The sequence below is a fragment of the Castanea sativa genome, chromosome 3 (assembly GCF_040712315.1).
Source record: "Castanea sativa cultivar Marrone di Chiusa Pesio chromosome 3, ASM4071231v1".
Taxonomy (NCBI): Eukaryota; Viridiplantae; Streptophyta; class Magnoliopsida; order Fagales; family Fagaceae; genus Castanea; species Castanea sativa.
The window spans coordinates 39,361,203-39,382,983 of NC_134015.1; the positions used below are offsets into that span (position 1 = coordinate 39,361,203).

Genomic DNA, 21,781 nt, shown 5'->3' on the forward strand with positions numbered 1-21,781 from the left:
CGATAGGGTGACGGGTTATATGACCAAGGAGGACGGATACGTAGTGGACGGACGAGTAGAATGCATGCACATAATTTCTCCCGTCGTTCTCCGGGCTACCTCAAATCACACTATATGATTGGGGCTGACGTGGCCTTGATTGTAATTCACGCCAACGTATATATGAAGAATTCTTGCACTACACGTTAGCCTTGATTGAAGATTCATATAAGGAAAATAACTCTAAGAGATACGAAATTCCACGAGTTACTCTCCTAAAAGGAAAGGACTTCTTGACCAAGGCGTGAATTTCGGCCCTACGCTACTATATATACTCCAAAACCCTCACAAAGCAAGGTACGCACAATTATCTCAACTCTGGCACTCTAGGGTTGAAAAGTAAGACTCTAACTTGACCTTCGGAGGGTTTTTGGCCGGCACCACACCGGTGCTCTCTTTTAGGTCCTCTTTTTTCCTCTTTTGCAAGTGTTGCTTTGGTGAGTAGAGTGCTTACGACTTACTGATGATTTTTCGGCATCATCAGTTGGCGCCGTCTGTGGGAATATCTTTTGATTATTTCAGCCTCGCTCTATTCCTGAGACGAAAATTTGTATGGTACTCACTCGATCGATGGCAACAAACAACAATCAAGGCGACGAACCGCACGCCACAGCTCTAGAGAGGCAGGTCCAAACGCTTGCGGTGGCGGTTGAGCGCCTCACCAAGCAGAATCATGATTTGGAAGAACAGCTGCGACAAAAGACCGCACACCCAAGTGCACCAGAGGAAGACCAGGAGGGTGCTAGTCCGGAAGGAAGAAACGCAGAAGGACCTGAGGGCAGAAACGCTCCAACTAGACCCGAGCGGCAAGACACCAATCGACCATCCGTCTCAGACACTTTGCCGACTCACATAGATGCCGAAATGCAGGAGATGAGGGAACGTATGGATGTGATGATGAACGCCCTTAGAGGACGGGTATCCAGTAACCTGGACGACCTAGTCCACAGAACGGATTCGCCTTTCACAGCGCTAGTGAATTCATGCCCCCTTCCTCCAAAGTTTTGCATGCCTCATGTAGAGAACTACGACGGATCTAAAGACCCATTGGATCATTTGGAATCTTTCAGAACATTAATGCATCTTCAGGGTGTGCTGGATGAAATCATGTGCAAGGCTTTCCTCACCACTTTGAAAGGGCCTGCGAGAGATTGGTACAGTAGACTGACACCCAATTCCATTGGCACTTTTAAGGAATTGGGCGTACAGTTTGTATCACACTTCATCGGAAGTCATCGGCATAAGAGGTCTACTGCGTGTATATTGAGTATTAAGTAACGAGAAGACGAGACTTTAAGATCATACATAGCCCGCTTTAACAAGGAAGCCCTCTCGATAGACGAGGCAGATGACAAGATACTTATGGCAGCATTCATGAACGGGCTGCGGAAGGGTAAGTTCTTGTTCTCTCTATGCAAAAATGACCCGAAAACTATGTTCGACGTGTTTTACAGGGCAACGAAGTACATGAACGCCGAGGATGCCTTGCAAGCCCGAGAAGACTATAAGCCAAGGAAAAGGGAAAGACAGGAAGATACGAAACCGGACAACGGACGAAAGATGGCAAGAACTAGAGACCGACGAGAAGACCGGAGATCCAAACCACCTTCGGGAAGATTTACAAGCTTCACCCCCCTCACAGCTCCAATTGACCAAGTGTTAATGCAAATCAAAGATGAAGGAACCTTGATGTTCCCGGGCAAGTTGAAGGGAGATCCAAACAAGAGGTCAAGAGATAGATACTATCGTTTTCATCGCGATCACGGCCACGATACGACGGACTGTTATGACTTGAAGCAATAGATCGAGGCCCTTATCAGGCAAGGAAGGTTGCAGAGGTACATAAGGAAGGAGAGAACGGATCAACCCCAGGAGCAGAATCCTAGACGAGAAAATGAGCGCCCCAGGCCACCCGTCGGAGATATACGGATGATTGTAGGGGGCAATATTTCTGCAGGGTCATCCAAAAAGGCCCGAAAAACTTACTTACGGACGGTTCAAAGCGTCCAGTCAACAGGTGCTTCACCAATAGCGACACGACAAGATAGTCCTAGCATCGGGTTTTCGGAAGAAGATGCGCGACGCCTTCACCACCCACATAACGACGCGCTTGTGGTCAGCATACGAGCAGGGGACTATAACATACATCGGGTTTTGGTGGACAATGGGAGCTCTGCAGATATCTTCTATTACCCCGCATTTCAGTAGATGGGGATGGACAAAGAACGACTGGTCCCAACAAACGCACCCCTTGTTGGCTTCGGAGGAACATGGGTTTATCCTTTAGGCGTCGTTACATTGTCTGTAACGGTTGGAGATTACCCGCAGCAGATAACCAAGGATATTTCCTTTCTCGTGGTTGATTGCTCTTCAACATATAACGCCATCATTGGACGGCCCACTCACAATGCATGGAAGGCCGTCACCTCTACCTACCATCTGATGATCAAGTTTCCCACCGAATACGGAGTTGGAGAACTGTGCGGAAATCAGGTGGCTGCGCGGGAATGTTACGTTGCCATGATGGAAATGGATGACCATGTACAGGCAATGAGCATCGAGGAATAGAGAACAGTAGCAGAACCCGTGGAGGAATTGGAGGAGGTACGACTGGATGATTCAAGGCCCGACCGGACCACCAGGATCGGAACCTCAGTCGACCAAACGGTTCGACATGCGCTCCTGTTATTCCTCAAAGAGAACCAAGACGTGTTTGCATGGAGCCATGACGACATGCCGGGAATAGATCCAACAATCATAGTTCACAAATTGAACGTATCACCTTCTTTCCCTCCAGTTCGACAAAAGAAGCGTGTGTTCGCCCCCGAACGGGATCGAGCCGTGGCAAAGGAAGTGCAGAAGCTATGAGAAGCAAACTTCATAAGGGAGGTGTATTACCCTGATTGGCTGGCCAATGTGGTAATGGTCAAGAAATCAAACGGGAAGTGGAGAATGTGTGTTGACTTCACGGATCTGAATAGAGCATGCCCTAAAGACAGTTACCCACTCCCGCGCATTGACACCTTAGTAGACTCCACCGCGAGACATGAACTGTTGAGCTTCATGGACGCCTTCTCAGGGTATAATCAAATTAAATTGGATAAAACTGATCAAAAGAAAACATCATTTGTGACAAGCCAGGGGCTTTTTTGCTACAAGGTGATGCCGTTCGGACTCAAAAACGCGGGAGCCACGTATCAACGATTAATGAACAAAATGTTCGCGCACCAAATTGGCAAAAATGTCCAGGTCTACGTAGATGATATGTTGGTGAAAAGCGCAAAGGTGTCCGATCATCTAAAGGACCTCCAGGAGACTTTCAACACTCTTCGGACGTATAAAATGAAGTTGAATCCAAGCAAATGCGCATTCGGGGTTACCGCTGGAAAATTCTTAGGATTCATGGTGTCCCAGCGGGGCATTGAAGTCAACCCAGAGAAAGTAAATGCGATTATGGAACTATCTTCTCCGAGGACGGTAAAGGAAGTGCAAAGCTTGACGGGGAAGATAGCAGCTTTAAACAGGTTCGTATCAAGAGCGACGGACAAGTGTCTCCCTTTCTTCAGAACATTAAAGAGATCTTTCGAGTGGACGGACGAATGCCAAAGGGCATTTGAAGAGTTGAAGGCATATCTCTCGGCCCTGCCATTGCTTAGTCCGTCCATACCAGGGGAGGAATTGTTCCTGTACCTTGTCGTCTCATTAGTAGGGGTAAGTGCAGCTCTCATCAGAGAGGAAGGAAAGATACAAAAACCCGTGTACTTCATCAGCCGGACGCTAAGAGGGGCAGAGGAAAGATATCCACGCATGGAGAAACTCACTTTCGCTCTTGTGACTGCAGCTCGAAAACTCAAGCCCTATTTTCAAGCACATACCATAAAAGTCCTGACGGATCAGCCCTTACGGCGAGCAATGAGCAACCCAAAGACAGCAGGACGGATGGCTTTATGGGCTATCGAGCTGAGTGAGTAAGATATCCAATACCAGCCATGAATGGCTGTGAAAGGGCAGATACTGGCAGACTTCATTGCGGAATTCACTACACCTGAGGAGCAGGGGGCAGAAGAGACACCCACATGGAGAATTCACACAGACGGATCTTCCAACAAGCATGCGGGAGGAATCGGGGTCGTACTCCACACCCCGGAAGGAGATAAGATCGAATGCATGATCCGTTTGGAGTTCACCACTACGAACAACGAAGCAGAGTATAAGGCCCTGGTGGCGGGATTGGAGCTTGCGATAGCGGCTGGGGCTAGGAAAGCGGTAGTCTACTCCGATTCTCAAATCGTAGCCAGTCAAGTCAATGGGAGCTATGATTGTAGGAATGAACGAATGAGAAGCTACCTCGAGGAAGTAAAGGGTCGAATGAATGACCTCCAATTCACGATAGTTCAGATCCCAAGAGAAGAGAACCAAGAGGCAGATCGACTCGCGAAGGCTGCTTCGGCCGAATCTGTGATCACCCCAGAACAGGTATTGTCCTTCGTCCAATATTCACCACTATTAGATAACGTTGGAATGCAGGAAGTGAGCACCAAAGACGATTGGACGGTTCCAATTGTGACGTACCTCAAAAACGGCAAGCTGCCAGATAGCAAAGAAGACGCGAGGAAATTGAGGGTTAAGGCTGCCCGATTCATCCTGATTAAAGACGTTCTCTACAAAAGAGGATTCTCCCGACCATACCTAAGATGCCTTGGCCGTGAAGAAGCAGAGTACGTGATGAGGGAGATTCACGAAGGAATTTGCGGGAACCACTCTGGATCAAGGTCTCTGGTACACAAGCTACTCCGAACGAGTTACTACTGGCCGACAATGCAAAAGGATGCCCATATGTACGTTAGAGCCTACGACAAGTGTCAACGGTTTGGCAATCTCATTAGACGGCCAACGGAGGAACTCACACCTATAACGGCTCCATGGCCGTTCGCACAATGGGGATTGGACATCATGGGTCCATTCCTGATAGCAGCAAGGCAACTAAAGTTCTTGGTGGTTAGTATTGACTACTTCACCAAATGGGTGGAGGCAGAAGCTCTTGCTACTATCACGGAGAAAAACGTTCGCAGCTTTGTATGGAGAAGCATTATTTGCAGATATGGGATTCCAAGAGTGCTCGTTTCAGACAACGGTAAGCAATTCGACAACGATGCATTCCGGGACTTTTGTTCTCAGCTAGGAATCAAAAATCACTACTCGTCACCCGCCCACCCACAGGCCAACGGACAAGTTGAAGTCACGAACCGGTCCTTGTTAAAGATTATCAAGACCCGGCTCGAGGGGGCAAAGGGCATATGGCCGGACGTACTACCAAGTGTTCTGTGGGGTACCGGACAACAGCAAGAACGCCAACAGGAGAGACACCGTTTCGATTGGCGTATGGTACTGAGGCCCTCATACCGGCAGAAGTAGGACTAACGAGCTACCGCATGGAAAGCTATGACGAGAGCAAGAGTAATGAAGCGTTGCGTCTAGAGCTTGACCTTATAGATGAGGTCAGGGCAGCAGCAGCACAGAGACTGGTGCGGTACCAAGACATGATGGCAAAACACTACAACTCCAAGGTCCGGCACCGGGACTTCAAGGTGGGAGATCTGGTATTACGAAAAGTGCTTGGCGCTACGAAGGATGCATCCCTAGGAAAGCTGGGTCCTAACTGGGAAGGCCCGTACAGAATTATCTCATGGCATAGGAAAGGAACGTACTACTTGGAGACGTTAGACGAAAGGAAGTTGGGCCACCCCTGGAACACGGAGCACCTGAAGAAGTACTACCAGTAGTGCGGTAGTCATAAGACAATGTCTACCGCCTTATTTTCAATTTAATTTTAAACATTCATAGTTTTTACTTATTAGAACCCAAGTTTTCTTTTCCATAAACAATTTGGTCTGTTGAACTGGTATAATGAGAGGAATTTTTATTTAGAAAATATGAAATGCATGGTGTTGAAATTCAAAGTCCACAAAGTGGACGGATCATCCAAAGGATGAAAATTAGTCCACCAAGTGGACGGATCACCCAAAGGGTGAAGAGTCTACGAAGTCCACAAAGTGGACGGATCATCCATATGATGGAAATTCTACAAGTCCACAAGGTGGACGGATCATCCATAGGATGAAGATTCTACGAATTCCACAAAGTGGACGGATCATCCATAGGATGAAATTCTACCAGCCCACAAGGTGGACGGATCATCCATAGGATGGAAATTCTACAAGGTGGAAATTCTACAAGTCCACAAGGTGGACCGATCATCCATAGAATGAAATTCTACAAGCCCACAAGGTGGACGGATCATCCAAAGGATGAAAATTCTACAAGTCCACAAGGTGGACGGATCATCCAAAGGATGAAGATTCTACCAGTCCACAAAGTGGACGGATCATCCATAGGATGGAAATTCTACAAGTCCACAAAGTGGACGGATCATCCAAAGGATGAAGATTCTACCAGTCCACAAAGTGGACGGATCATCCATAGGATGGAAATTCTACAAGTCCACAAGGTGGACGGATCATCCATAGGATGAAGATTCTACCAGTCCACAAAGTGGACGGATCATCCGTAGGATGGAAATTCTACAAGTCCACAAAGTGGACGAATCATCCATTGGATGAAGATTCTACGAATTCCATAGAGTGGACAAATCATCCCAAAGGATGAAAACTCTACGAGTCCACAAAGTGGACGGATCAACCAAAGCAGATAGAAATGCGCCAAGTCCATACCATGGACGGATCAACTAAGAGCTACATAAATAGGCCAAATAAAAAAGCGAAATTCAATGAAAGTGGACGGATAGTCCGAAATATACTGAATGGATCATGCAAAGTACAAAAAGTCTGGTCCAAATATGGACGGGTTACCCAAGGGGTTTAACTGATACAGTAGATTTCAATAATAGAAAGTCTAATACTTAGCAAAAAGAGTTGAGTAAAAGACAAAAGATAAAATTGTTCCCTATCACTACAATTTACATCAGTCTTGAACTATGACGGTTTCTTCAAGGCCGTCGGGCAATGGCTGGTGAGAATCAGCGACGGTTGTTTCTTCTGCGGCCTTAGCGACCCCGTCATCACCTGGAACCTCGCCAAAAAGTTCCTCCGTCCCTTCAGAGTCGACGGGGTGAGTAGGGGTTTGGGCCTCGGCATCTATAGTTATGTGAGCTAAGTCCAGGTCAGGGAATGATGCCTTCACCTGACGGATGCAGTCATCGAACCCGTCGCTAAAAGAAGAACCAAGCTCCATCAGAAGCACGTCGGAGTCACGATACTTTCTGACGGCATCAACTTTAGCTTGACGGACATTGTCGTCATGAGCTTTCACCGTCTTCCTGAGCAGCTCAACCTTCTTTTCTAAGTTCTCCTGAGCCCGCTCAGAGAGCGTTAGCTTCTGCTCATGACGGACTCTCCACAGCTTCAACTCGTCCAATTCTTCTGCCGTCACCTTTGCCTTTGCATGTACTCGTTCAAGGGCTCTTTCCTGGGCCAGGCAACGGTCTGACAAGCCCTTTGCCATTATCACACCCTGCCACAATTCGGATAGAAATAAGTTGAAAACGGAAAGGAATGAGACGAAGTCAACATGACGGAGTTAGCCTATAACGAACACTAACCTGAGCTAAGCTGAACAGACATGTCTCAGCCATGGCTTCGGTGGCATGATTTCCAAGGTCTTCGTAGTCATCATCAGTTATAATGGAACCAATACGACGGAGAGCGTATTGGGGGTCTTCGCGAAGCAGGACGGGGGACTTCTCCTTCACGGGGTCTGGGTTGGTCATCAGGCCCTTACCCTTGCCAATTCCAAGCTTGGGAGGCTGTTTCACCATGCCGGACCCCTGACCGGCAGGTAGACCCATCACAAGTTTCTACTTTTTGGCATGACGGTCCCATCTCTCAGAGGATGGTTTTTTAGGGGCCGTCTGTGACGGATCCATTGATGAACCATCGCCCCCTTGTTTCTTTTTTGCCGCCCGCTGTTTAATAGCCCGTCTCCTGGCGTCGTCCATTTCTACAAAAAGAAGACGGTTAAAAAAGAGACTACATAAAGTAAGAATATCGACGGAAGGATTCCAGAACTTACGTTTGCGTACACCTGCGTCGTATCGGCGGGCGACGGATGTAGGTTCAGGACCGTCACAGTACCAGTGTAACGTGTCCAATGTGACGAGCTTCGACCAGGTCCTTTTAGACTACTTAGTCTTTTGAAAAAATTTCTCCAGAAAGCCGAACTGTTCGGTTGAAATAAGTGGACGGTCCCTAGCTGTAAAAAAAAAATAAAAAAAAAGGGTGTTAAGAGTAAACCCATGAAAAACGGGTGACGGTTGATAAGTAGACGGACTCGTACCAGACGGGGGCATTATCCCCCACGTTTTATCTACCGGCATGTAGTCGTCATCACCTAGACGACACATCCAATTATCTCCTCGAAGGAAGAAGTAACGACCCTTCCAGTTCCGGTTGGAGTCAGGGGTCTCGGACACTAGCTTAAGTACCGGACTCCTTGGCACAAAGCTATACATGCCCCTTGATTTTGTAATTTCGAACGGACGGTAGCAATGGAAAAATTCCTCCACCGTTAACCATCTAGCTCCGTCGGACATCACACCGTACAATACCTCAACGCTTAAGAAAACCCTCCATGCGTTCGGATATATCTGGGTGACGGCCAGACCCAGGTATTGGAGGAGACGACGGTGCAAGGCACTCAGGGGAAAACGGAGACCAGCTTTTAGCATTTGCTTGTAGACCCCAACGTCCTCAAGACCGTAGTAATAGCATTTTTCTGATTTGAATGGTAGACGGATGGATATGGTGTCGGGTATTTGGTACTTTTGCCTCAGCGTGTTGAAGTGCGCTAGCTTGATGGTTGACACAAAGTCGTTCACCGTCCACAGAGGGAGCAGGACGAACTCCCTGAAGCCGTCAGGAGCTATGATGGATTGGACCGGTGGGTCGACACCATCTAGGTTGTCGGTCGAGTCATACTCTGACCCCAAATTAAGTGCAAATTTAAAAAATAATTAACATTACAATCCCAAAATTAGAAAAAGTAATAATAAAATTTTAAAATATGAACCTAGGCACCTATTAATTCACTTACAACAAAAGTAGCAAAAGTTATAAAGAACGATATGTTAAGCACATATTATTCCTATATCAACACAAACCTTAGGCTAAGAAATCACTTTGCACATCCCATCATATTTTTTACAAGCCCATACACATCCTCGTTCAATCTTTAGAGCAAAAGGAGCTGTATCATCAAACTACATAAACTAATTAGGATGAAAGTTTGATATTCACCGTAACAATGTGCAACTTACTTTCTACACCACTTTTGCACCTTCTAAAACACCAAAAATATCTAACTTTTTAAAATAAAGCTGTTTGATGAAATCTCTTTTAAATTAAATCATAAAAATAATTTTATTTAAAAAATATTAAAATAATAATAAATGATAGAAAAAGATAATTACTTTGTAGAAAAAAAATTAAAACATTTTAAAACTCAAACTCAAACTCAAACTTTTACACTCACCAAGAAAATCAAATATTGTTACATTTCGATTCTCAAAAAAAAAAAAAAAAAAATATTGTTACATTTCAGCTCAGCTTGTTACGCCTTCACTGAGCACTATCTTTGTGAAAAATCTCACACCATGAGTCCGAGGTTAAGCCAATTCGATAATAGCCTAAATAAACCTTAATCACTAACCATTTGAAATTACAGTAGATGAAGAAAAAGAGTTCTAAATCAAAACCTTAATTAAAACAAAATCTAACCCAACCACCTAAATCAAAAACCAACCAATCAAAACACCAAAAGCTAAATCCTATTAAACCCCCAAAGTTAAAATAAAATTTTACTTTTTAAACCTTTATACATTTTGATGAAGATGAGTCTTTCAAACATGGAAACTCATAGCATGTTTATAATTATCTTATAGGTAACATCTAATATAACAAAATTGTAACTAACTGACATTGACACCCCCCAAAATCTATAATATATTTAGAACCTTATTCAGAAGTTTTGAATTAAAAGAACACAATTTAAAAAGAATAGTAAACCAAAGTGCCAAATCAGACCTAAAAACCACAATTTCACTTCCACTAACAAATAAAGAGAACAAGTAAAGGGAAATTCCTAAAATTAAAGTTAAAAAAATCACTAACCATTCTTTAAAGTCCATATAGAATTTGATCTTCTATGATGTTTCCCTAGACTCAACAAAAAAGAATAGAGAGGAAAAAGGAGGCTTGGACATGTTATAATTTCTAGTTTCTATGACAATCCAATGTTGTTACAAAAGGTGGACGTCTATCTTCTTCAACCAAATTAACTCTTGTGCATCTTTAGCATTGTATCATTCTTACCATCAAAATTAATGCCTCTGAATTATGTTACTGCCTAGGGTCACATTCTGTACATAAATATACTCTGTTCTGTAGGATGGAAAGCTAATGCAGTCGAATTCTATTCTTTATTTAACCAAAGCTAGCATAACTTAGCTTTTGGGAGCCTTGACATTATTCGAATATTTTGTGGTGTTGTGTTAATTATTTAAAGGTTATTGACTCTATACCTGAAAGTTATACCGATGAAATTTGAGACCTAACATCAAAGATAGATAAAGAAATTCCATTGTGTTTAGGTTGATTGGTGAGAAAACTACGAGGAAAAAAAATCTAAATTAATCGTTCCCAAGAAACAAACGAAGACTTATACAAAACATAACCTACTTACAAAGAAACAAAACAAAGGCTCACACAATCATCTTGAACAATTTCTCAAAAGAAAAAAAAATTGACTTTCGTAGATATCTAAATCTTCATGCCACTATCTCCGTATGATGAAGTGGAGTCCTAAATATTTATTTACTATGGGGTTACATCAAGGACAGACCCAGGTAGGGGCCGGGCCCCCCGGGCAATTTTTCTTTTTTAATTATAATATTTTTCATTTTTGTAGTTAGTTCCCTTTCAAAATCTTAGGTCTCCTTTCTCCACAATAAGCCTAATTAGCTTCACTTAAATAGCAACTATCCAACCAAAAAACTTAACAAAAATATTCACAATGGTGAATGTATTTTAGCAAAAAATATATATATATTTTACCACCAAAGAACCAAAATATTATGTGTTATTAGAGAAGCTTAAGCTAAATTTTTTGTAACTACAATAAACTAGTATAAATACCAATTGATTATAATCAATTGTTAAAAATAAAATATAATATTTTGTTAATATTATATTTCTTCATTCAATTAAAAAACTCAAATTCTCTTTGCTTCTTTTATTATTTTAATGATTTGTTTATATTATTTTAAATGAAGTTATAAAAAAAAATAGAACATTTGATATCTGGTGTATTATAAAGTAAGGTAGTAAAATAGATAAAGTAACTTTTTAAGGTGTTAAAAGCTAAAAATTTTAGCACCATCAATGTGAATGCTCTAACTTCAAAAAATAAAAAATCCTAGCCAACCTAGTATTAAAAAAAGACATTATTTTGTTTTTTTTTGTCTTTGTTGGTAAATGATTGCATCTTAATATATATAGAAACAACGATTTTAAGTATTTATAATTTTTTAATACTATATGGATGCCTGTTTGATTTTTTTTTTCTTATACTCTAGCCCTTGCTAGCCTGAATTCCTAGGTCCATCTCGGGGTTACATGAAGGGCCATCTAAGTGAAGGATTGAAGGTGTTCGTGAAGGCAAGGGTTAGAAGGATTGAAGGTTGAGAGAGAGAGAGAGAGAGACGGTGATGGTAATTGGTGAGTCCTTGAATATGTTTAGGGTTTTATAAGAGGTTGAGAGTTGAAAGAGAGAATGGAAGTCGCATTGTTTTTTTTAATAATAAAATGTTATAAATTAATTAAAAAAAATATTGTTGTCGAATTATTTTATAGTATATATAGATGATTGGCATAGATTTCATTTCGAATGCTTTTTGTTGGATTAAATCCTATATTTAGTAATTCTTTGAATAAAGAAGATGCAAAACAGGATCTCTAAGACATCCTAAAAGAGTGTTTATTAACATGTGTTTCATAATTTAATCTCTTGATTGGATATTAAATATTGAGAGATTGGAAGAAAGTTATACTAGTTAGCGGATTCCTCATTCCTGGTCTTGCTAAGTTGGAATTTCAAGTTACTAAAAAATGTCATGTTTGTGTGTACAAAGAGAGAAGCAAGAAAGGCTTGAGGTGTTTGAGTTTGCTTCTTGCCAGAAATTATATCTAATTATACTTTTTAGTTTACTATTCTATTAGTCTTGAGCTGTGTGCCTCCTTACGTCCCTTAGAGCATTAGCATGGTGTAAAAACCTTGCTCTCCCCTGAAATTTGGAAAAATGACATTCACCCCTGAACTTAAAAAAAAAGAAAAAAAAAAAAAGAAAGCATTTTCACTCTTTAACATTTATTTAACCAAACTCTATTAAATTGATGTTAAAAATGTTGTGTACTAACCTACGTTTTAGTTAAGAGCATATTTCCAAAATTGCCCTCAACTTATTCTTAAAAGTTTTACAAAACCCAAAATTTCGGCAATCATCTCTTCCCGCTTATTCTTTCCCGCTTCTTTGAAAACCTAGATTGATGTTAAGGACTTTTATTTACAAATTCACAATAACAAATACACCTTAGCTGGTCACCTACAACTTCCCATCCCATGGCCCAACAATGATTCCACAGTGAATACGATAAAAGCTGAATAACCAGATAAATGTCGACAAAGCCCTCAAAATTTCTTGTATTTTAGCATAGCTGAGCCATTGATTTTTGGAATTTATGTGTAGATAGATTGTTATGTGCAAATTAGTATAATATATGGGTTTACTTCAAAGTTCAAAGACATTTCCGTTGATGGATTTTGTTTGAAAATGCTCGATTTGTTTGTTATACAATGTTTTGGATATTTACTCATGCTCTATTATCTTATTTCTTTTGCTTTTTTTTTCGAAGATTTTATATTCGTTGAATGTGTTAAACCAAAATTTTGAAATTAATATAACTAAAAAAATTAGTTTTTGAGAAGTAGTTCTGGTATTTGGAAAAAGCCCAGACTATTTCCCTTGTGTCTATAATGCTTGAAATGTAATTTGCAATTCAATAAGTGGATGCTACTTCAATAATTCAGCCAAAGAGACAATACTTGGCAATAAAGAAGTAAATGTAAAAATGAGCTGGAAAGTAGAAGCCAATAGCCATTGACACCTCACCTGACTTGCATGAAGAAAAATAATTGATTTGAACTTCTAGAGTTTCTCTTGTACTTCAAATAATTAAAACTAGCTTAATAAATTTATAAATAGATATCCTATGTCATGAAAATGTGGTCTAACAAAATAATTTGCAATGAAATAAAAATAGCAACACAACAACACTTTTGTTTTTTAGAGAGTTTCAACTTATAGTGTCCGATCTTGATGATAACTCTTTATCATCAGACCAAGACACCAATCAGTTTTTGATGTAGGCGTGGATTGAACTCCAAATCTCTTATACAACCATCAGAGATTTTACCAGTTGAGCTAACTAGAACCCACACAACAACACTTTGATAAACATACATACATACATACATGCACCTACATAAATTCTATCCAATTTACCCATGTCTGAAAGTTTTTTATATTGATAAGTGACTCTAAAAATTTCAAACTCATTTTTAAACAATAAAAGCTTGAAAGATTCAACAAATTGTTTTATTTCATAAATTTTGATTCAAAGTGTTGGAGAGATGTGCAATTAAAAAATCTAAGAGGATCATCAAACTTTAAAAAATCAATTGGGAATGTGTTAGAAGAAACTAAAAAATCCACTTAAGTAACATGTTTTATAATATGATCTTTTCATTTTTTATTTTATTTTATTTTATGTGAATACTCTTTTCACTAAATATGATTAAACTTTGGTAAGGAAAATTCTTTAAAAAATTAAAATATTCTATTACTAATTTCAACTAAAGGCGGGGAGTATTATTTTTTTTAAATATCAAGAAAGGAAAGTGTTTTTTCCTTCCAAGTTTGAAAATGAGTATCATTTCTCCAAACTTCAAAGAAGGAGAGTGTGATTTGCCCTATCTAATTATCATTTTTAGTTTACTATTCTATTAATCTTGAGCTTAGTGCCTCCTTACGTCGAGCATGCCACTCAATCACTCTCTGTCCCCCCCCCCCCCCCCCCCCTCTCTCTCTCTCTCTCTCTCTCTCTCTCTCCCATGCCACTCAATCACTCTCTGTCCCTCTACTTTTTTTTTCTTTTTTTTTTCCCCCTCTTTACCCTATTGCTCTCTCCTTAAACAGAAGATTCAAGGGTTTGTTGGTTAGTTTAGGTTAAGGTTTCATTTGGATCCGCGGTTGACCAAGCTCCATCGGTGTTGGGGTTTTGTTTGGGTCATCTCACTTCAACAGAATCATCAATCGTTTTGGTAAGAATCAGTGGGTTTCGTCTCTCACCATTTGGGTAATCAGATTAGGTATCTCAGCTCTAGCTTGATTGGATGTCTTTCTGTCTCTCCTTCTCTCAGACAGGTGTAGATCGACAGTAGCTTTTTAAAAAAAAAAATTTTGAGATGGGTTTGGTGATTGGGATGTTGAAGCGGTGTGGGTTTGAATCGGCTATGGTTTGTTGAATCGGTATGGGTTTGAATTGGTGTGTGTTGTTGAATCGGTATGGGTTGGTTGTTTTGGTGGTGTTGGGATGTGTACGGTGGTTGGATCTTCTTTGAATTAGCGTAGGTTAGTTGTTTCAGTTTCGGAATTTTCAATGGTGGAGTGGTGGGTTTCGGGTTTTGTTTGGTTGGTTGTTTGTTTCATGTTCAGTGGTTGGAATTTTGGTTGTGGGTTGTTGTGGTTCATTGGTGGTGGAGTGGTTGTGTGGGTTTGATGGAGTGAGGGAGGAATAGAGGAAAGAGAAAGATGGGAGAGAAAGTGAGAGAATTGATTTGTTTATAGGATTTGTTGGTATATTTTATATTATTTTAATAAATTATATTTAAAAGTAGAAATTAGGATGTTTTGTAAGCTGTAAAATGAAATGATAAAATAAATAAATTAAGATTTGAGAACGTGTAATAGAAATTTTTTTGCATCCCAATGCTAGTGTTGTTATATGACTCTCCTCTTCTTAGGGATGACCATATTGGGTAATGGATATCCAACCTTACTCGATCTAATTATTCTGAGTAATACCGGTTATTGATGGGTAGAACTTAACGAGTAGAGTATGGATATTATCCGAATTATTCGGGTAAGGTATAGATAATATTCATACCCAACCCCTATTTTTTTTTTTAAAAAACCCTAAATCTCTCTGTCGTCACTCTCTCTCTCTCTCTCTCTCTCTCTCTGTTCTGACTCTGTGTTTCTGAGCCAACGAGTCCCTGAGCCAACGATCTGCGACTCTGCGGGTGTTCAGCTTCTTGGAGCTGAAATCGGCAACCAAAAACAGTTGAACAATTTCTTCGTTTCTGATTCCAAAATCATAATTTCAGGCAAGCCCAATTTCTTCGTTTTATTTATTATTTTGCACAAATATTTTTTCAGTTGAACAAACAGTGATATACGTTTTTGGTTTTAGAAAATGGGTTCTGTTGGGATTATTGTATTGAAGTGAATGACTCATTCTTTGCCTGTTTGGTTTCAAAAGAAAAATCTTTTCTGTGGGTATTTGGGTCTAGTTGATTATTAACTTTTGTTTACTTTTCTAGATTGAATTTGTCAACTAGTGTGTGTTAGATTTTGGTTTTAGAGTTTGAATTTAGCTGGGTATGTGTCGAATTTGGTTTTTGATTGAATTTTATCAACTGGGTATGTGTTAGATTTGGTTTTTGATTGCATTAAGGTGTTTGATTCTATTTGGGGATATGTCTATTTATAGAGAGGAGTGAATTTCTGTACAGAGGCAAGCCAAAATTCCCAGACCCCCAGCTTGGTTAATTATTTCTATCTAGACTTGAAGTTCAAATTTTAAAAGAAAATGAAATGAATTAGGCTATTGGTGTACTTTTCATTTTGTATATAATATAATTGACAGACCAGCTCTAAACAAAATTTCCAAGTTATAGTCTCTTCTTGTGCTCTGTTTCTCAAATTCTGCAAGTCCACAAATTTGGCTTGCCTAAGGGAGTAATCCTCGTATGATTAAATTATATCAATGACAAAGCAATTGAATAGCTCCATTGCCTTTCTAAATTTGCATGATATCTGATTGGATTAATTTCAATCTTTTAGCCTCTTTTCATTTCATACAAAGAAAGAATGAGATTCCAGTAAGTTGTTTTGCTATCAATCCAAATCTGTGTAGAAGAAAATGGTCAAGGACTGAATTAATTTTGGTTGTGTTGGAGCTTGGCTGTATGTGTCGATTGAAAGACGGAATAAAGGAATATTACAGCATATCATTTTCATGATTTTTCGTGTAATTAGTTGGTTTTGAGTCAATTTTCAGTGTGGCCAGTTGTGTGAAATGGATTATATGGAAGGTACTCAGGTAAGGCTTTGGTAAGTGCACAATTGTTTAACATCCCATACAATGTAGAAATGCTAGGTCAATATTTGACCAGACCAACATTTTGGTAAAGTTATAGGTTTCATTTTGGAGGAGTTGCTTCATATGGTTTTGCATTCTAAAAAGCCCAATTTTGGAGAGAGTTTACTACTTTTCTTTTTGGAGTCTGCATAAGGTTTGTATCCTGTAAGGCACTGTCAAATGCGTAAGCAAAAAATATACTATTGTACGACGTTCTGATTTCTTGTTATTTTTGGGGTCCAAATTGATTGAGATTTTATGGGAAGATATAAAATTCATTGGTATATGCTAAATCTGAACATAGACCTAAGTTTGTTTTCTTTGATGCTTTTTTTTTTTTAAGAGCTCTTTCTGGTGAATTTGTGGTGATTGCTGGCAAATTTTTGATGTTCACAGCGTAGGAAAGCAACTTGCAGAAGATGTGGACTTTGTAAAGCATAGACCAAAGTTTTGATGCAATTTTACATGCTGATCTTCACTACCATGGAGTTGGCATTTGCTTGACAAACAACTGAAGAGGCAGAGGAAAATATTGCTCAGTGACTTGATTGTGTAATTTCTGTTGCTGCACCATCTGTGATATGGAATTTTTAGAATATAGGAATGTAGGATTCTTGTCTCATGATAAACAGAATATAGGAATGTAGGATCTGTCATGGGTTTGGTTTGCAATGTTTCATCAAATTTGTTAGAATGCCGACTGAATTATATTATTGAGCTGATCTATATTGTATTTTTTGTAGATTGCTAAGATGTTCTCTGCTCTATATTAAGTTTAAAAGATCCAAGTAAACCTTTAGTTAACTTTGATCTTTACTAACATGAGTTGCAAAGAGTTCAAAGAAGGCAAGGTCTGTACGATTATTGCTCTAGGAAAATAGAGCTGTGGAGCTTTAGCATTAAAACTTTTGTGATATAGAGCTTTGACTAAGAATCTCTTTACCGTTCTGAGTGTTTGGAAAATTTATAGTGAATAGTGCTCTAAAGATCTGAATTTCTAAAGCATGTACAGTAGTTCAATTTTCCTAAAAGCTCTAACTTTCAGCTTTTCTGTGTAAAATTTTTAAGAGTATAAAGCTCTTTTTAGTGGGTTACCATACACTTCATTTTTAGCTCTTAAATTTCTGTAAGGCCCTACTCAACACAGAGCTGGTTAGTTTTTAAGTTAAAATGATTTGCATAAAAAAAAAAAAAAAAAAGGTTTTGGGTTTCGGGTAGGGTATGGATATCCATGGATAATAATTCGGGTAAGATTCGGGTATGGATATTAATGGATATTGATATTCGGGTATCCATGGGTAAGCTTTTCGGGTCGGGTATGGATCGGGTATACCCATACCCTACCCATGGCAATCCCTACCTCTTCTAGGCCTTTTTTTTTTCTTGGTCCATTGCATTATAGTAATTGATTTTAAAATTTTTATTGCCGTGGGAACAATTATTCTTCCATTAAAAAGTAAGGGGGAAAATACAAAGCAAAGTTTTGAAAGTATCTGTTAAACACAGTAAGATTTTTCTTAGCAAGGTAAAGAACCAATACATTCATGTATAAGTACGGTTTTCACTCATCCATATAGTTTTATGTTACAAATATTTGCTCTAGCATCCTACTCTAGTTTATATAGTTGAATTGACACTTTTTCATGCACAAAATGACAAGAGGGTCAGGAAAAACGGGTTTGAGCTGCGGAGATAGTATCATGTTGTAATTATTTCAAAAAAAAAAAAAAAGTTTATAGATTTTATCTTCTCAGTTGAAACTGGAGCAATGGACATTTATTCATGGTTAATTCATGAATTTAACATTTTGCTAGGCTTAGCGCTTATCAACTGCCTTTATGTGAACATTAATTAACCACAGGAATTTTCCTAGTGAGCATTCCATGCAAAGCTGATGTTGGAGCGTTCGTTATGCTAGATTGTGGAATTCTGTTTCAGATTTAGCAGCCTAGGAACTAGTACCTAATTTTTTGTGGCTACGTCATTATTTATGGTCTTTGATGTTTGTCATGCAAGGATGACTCTATTATATAAGGTGAAAGGAAATATAGACACTCGATTTTGTACTGACCAATATCTGAAGTAGTCCTAGTTCCGATGATGAAGAAATTCTAATCTCTACCAAAATCCAGTTCCGATGATGAAGATGTTCTACTCTCTAACAAAATAATCAACACTATGTGTTAAACCCAATAGCCCATTCCTCAAGGCCCAAGCACATTTGAAGCCCATTTCGTAACTTCCACATACACAAACTTCAAAGTTTGGCCCTCTCCAAACTTTATAGAGCATTCACACTGCAATACATTATTTTTGCGTTACTGCTATTATTATTTTTTTATTTTATTTTTTTCTTTTCTTATATATTGATTTTCTATTTGTATTCACACTATTGTAGTAAATATATTATTTTATTTTGATGTTTATATTATTTTATTATGTTGAAATCTAAAATAGATTTACTAATACTGAATTTTTGTAAAGTGATTAGGTAAAATAGACAAAATAGTTTTTTGTAGTGCCAAATTGCTAAAAAAATAGGTTCACCAATGTGGATGCTCTTACATACTAAAAATGAGTCAAAAATATCTTTTGCTATTTGGCTTGCCTTTAAAATTATTAATATTTATTTTATTTATAAATAATTATGACAGAAACTTTCATTAACAAAAACAAAGAACACATTTTCTGTTGTTTGGGTTATTTTGAAGCCTCAAATTAATAGGAAAACAACTCAAAAAAAAAAAGTGGGAAAGTGATTGGGTTAAACAAAAAATGTTGTTTAGAGGAAAAAAAAATCCATGATCTAGTTAAAACGGTCAACATAAACAGCCCGTCTTTGGAGAGGTACAATTTTTTGTCTTGTGAAGTTTATCTGTGAATTGTGGTGATTTTATGAGTATGAAATGTTCTAGAATACAATTAATGCTTGTACTTTTCCGTCAACCACGAAAAAAGTTTTCCATTTAATTGAGTAACACAAAAAATGAGGAAAATATTTTTCAAAAAAACATTTTTTTTTTTCAATTGATAAAACGAAGCTCTAGCTAGGTGCATGCTCAAACCTTTTTCCTAGTAAGTGATTATATGTGCTTCTCCCAAGTTGGTGATCAGTTTGAAGTTCAAAAATTGGGGAATCAATCTCTCTAAAATTGGAAGTAAGATTATTTTCCAATCACTTTTCCTAAACTCAACAAAAGCATGAGTATTATGCATTGGGTATGAACATTTAATTTGTTAAGCCAAGTCCTCCAAAAAAATTCAATCTCTCTGTACAATTTTTGGAAGATTCTAAGGTCACGAGTCGCATGACCAATAAATATTCCCACCTAAGAATTTATACTAAAGTCGCTGTCGTATTAATAGTCAAGCAAACGTGTACAACTTTTCCAACTTCAATCCCTAAACAAAGTCATTGCCAATCGATTAGGACAGAGGTCCATAGCATTAGGGTTCCTAAAAAGAGCTTGGACATATTATTAATAATAATAAAAAATCAAAACTACTCTGCTTAATTATCAACCTGGAGCTGTGAGTTTTAATCAGTTTAATTGATAAGTCTTTGATGATTGAATAAGATATATGAGGTTCGGCCAATACTAAAAATTGATTAGTATCTTGATTGAATAATAAAAAGTACATTTATCAGAAATGGACGCATTAAAACTATATATAAAAAAAAATTATCAACCTGAAGCTGTCGTTAACTATATGGACTGGAATTGGTAAGAAATTCAGCATGGAAGCTTCCCTTTGTAAAGAAATCAGAACAATAATAAATAACCCACCTAAACTAAATGTGTATGTGGCAATTCCAATTGGGCACATAAACAGAAGTATGAACAACGTATGTGATGACGAAACAAACTAAATGTTTGACCAAATACTACCTAAATAATGTACTAAGAAACATAATTTGACTAGAGAATCTTATGTAAATTCTTCAAGATTTGACTATTCCAACTTCCCCATATCTTTATTAATCACTTCACCAAATTGTGTGAACGCAAAAATTTTGTTTGTGGACATATTTGCATGTTATGAATTATGATGTAAATATACACTAAAACACGTCACCATTGTTGTTCAACTTCAACCTCAAGATCAATTAGTAGTCGGAAGCATCCATATCTATATAAAATGACCTGCCATCCATTGCTCACAGGATTTGGCTGCCTGTAAAATACAATGTATATTTCCCCGAATGTCAAAAAAAAAAAAAAAAAAAAAACGTGGCTACTATACATTCTACTATTTACATAAAAATTAAAGGTCATTTTCAATACTCAGTATGTAGTTGAATATGGGCGTGAAGAATGGCGAGCAGCATCGACGATCAAATGAATATGAATATGAGAGAATAAGATGGTTGAATTCAGTGATGAGACAGTTAGGATCACATAAACATCATATATCGTAAGCCATTACGTATAACACCCATGGACAGCTACTTATATATTTAATTATGTAATTAGAATATTATCTTGCATTTTAATTGCATATATGATATATGTGTGTGGTCACTAGCCATTTTACCAATAAATCATCAAATTTTAATGCTGTAACCTAAATTTGCCAACAATTAAAAATGAATAAAATTCAAGATTTGCTTTTTTCAACAAAAATATTTAAGGTTCAAATTTCTTATCCATATTTTAACTATTGAATTATTCACCCAAAAAAAAAAAAAAAAACCTTCTAGTCTATTATTAAATGCCTTTGGGGATTAAATATACTTGGTTGAATTTTCTCATTATCCAATAGGAGTAATAATAGTCACACATACTCATTATACATGCTCACTATACACACACGGTTACATGGCTTGAAATCGTGTTTTTAAAATATGATTTTAATTAAAAATGTGAAATCGTTTAATTTTAACTAAAATTGTGTTTTTAAAACACAATTTCAAAAGAGAGTGTGTACAAAATGTCCAATAACGAATGTATAATAAGATTTTTTGCCCTAGCTACAATGATATACTTTTTGTTATTTATGAGCATCCAGAACAACAGGCAAACGATCAAGTTGTTTTTGGAAAATATTCATCCAGAAAGTTGCCTATTAAAATGAGTAATGTGCAATCTCACACCAAGATAATCCTTGACTTAACTTATGAGCGTAATAGAGAGTATTACAAATAAGATATATTGCAACCATATGATGAGCTGATTTTAGAATTAAAG

General features: G+C 38.2%; 1 long non-coding RNA gene across 1 annotated transcript; it reads left to right on the top strand.

Annotated features, from left to right (window-relative positions):
- The first annotated feature begins 14,267 nt into the window (after positions 1-14,267).
- LOC142627317 (uncharacterized) lies at positions 14,268-17,408 on the top strand. Its single transcript, XR_012842801.1, has 2 exons — positions 14,268-15,555; positions 16,989-17,408. It is a non-coding gene; the product is annotated as an uncharacterized LOC142627317 (long non-coding RNA).
- The last annotated feature ends 4,373 nt before the right edge of the window (positions 17,409-21,781 follow it).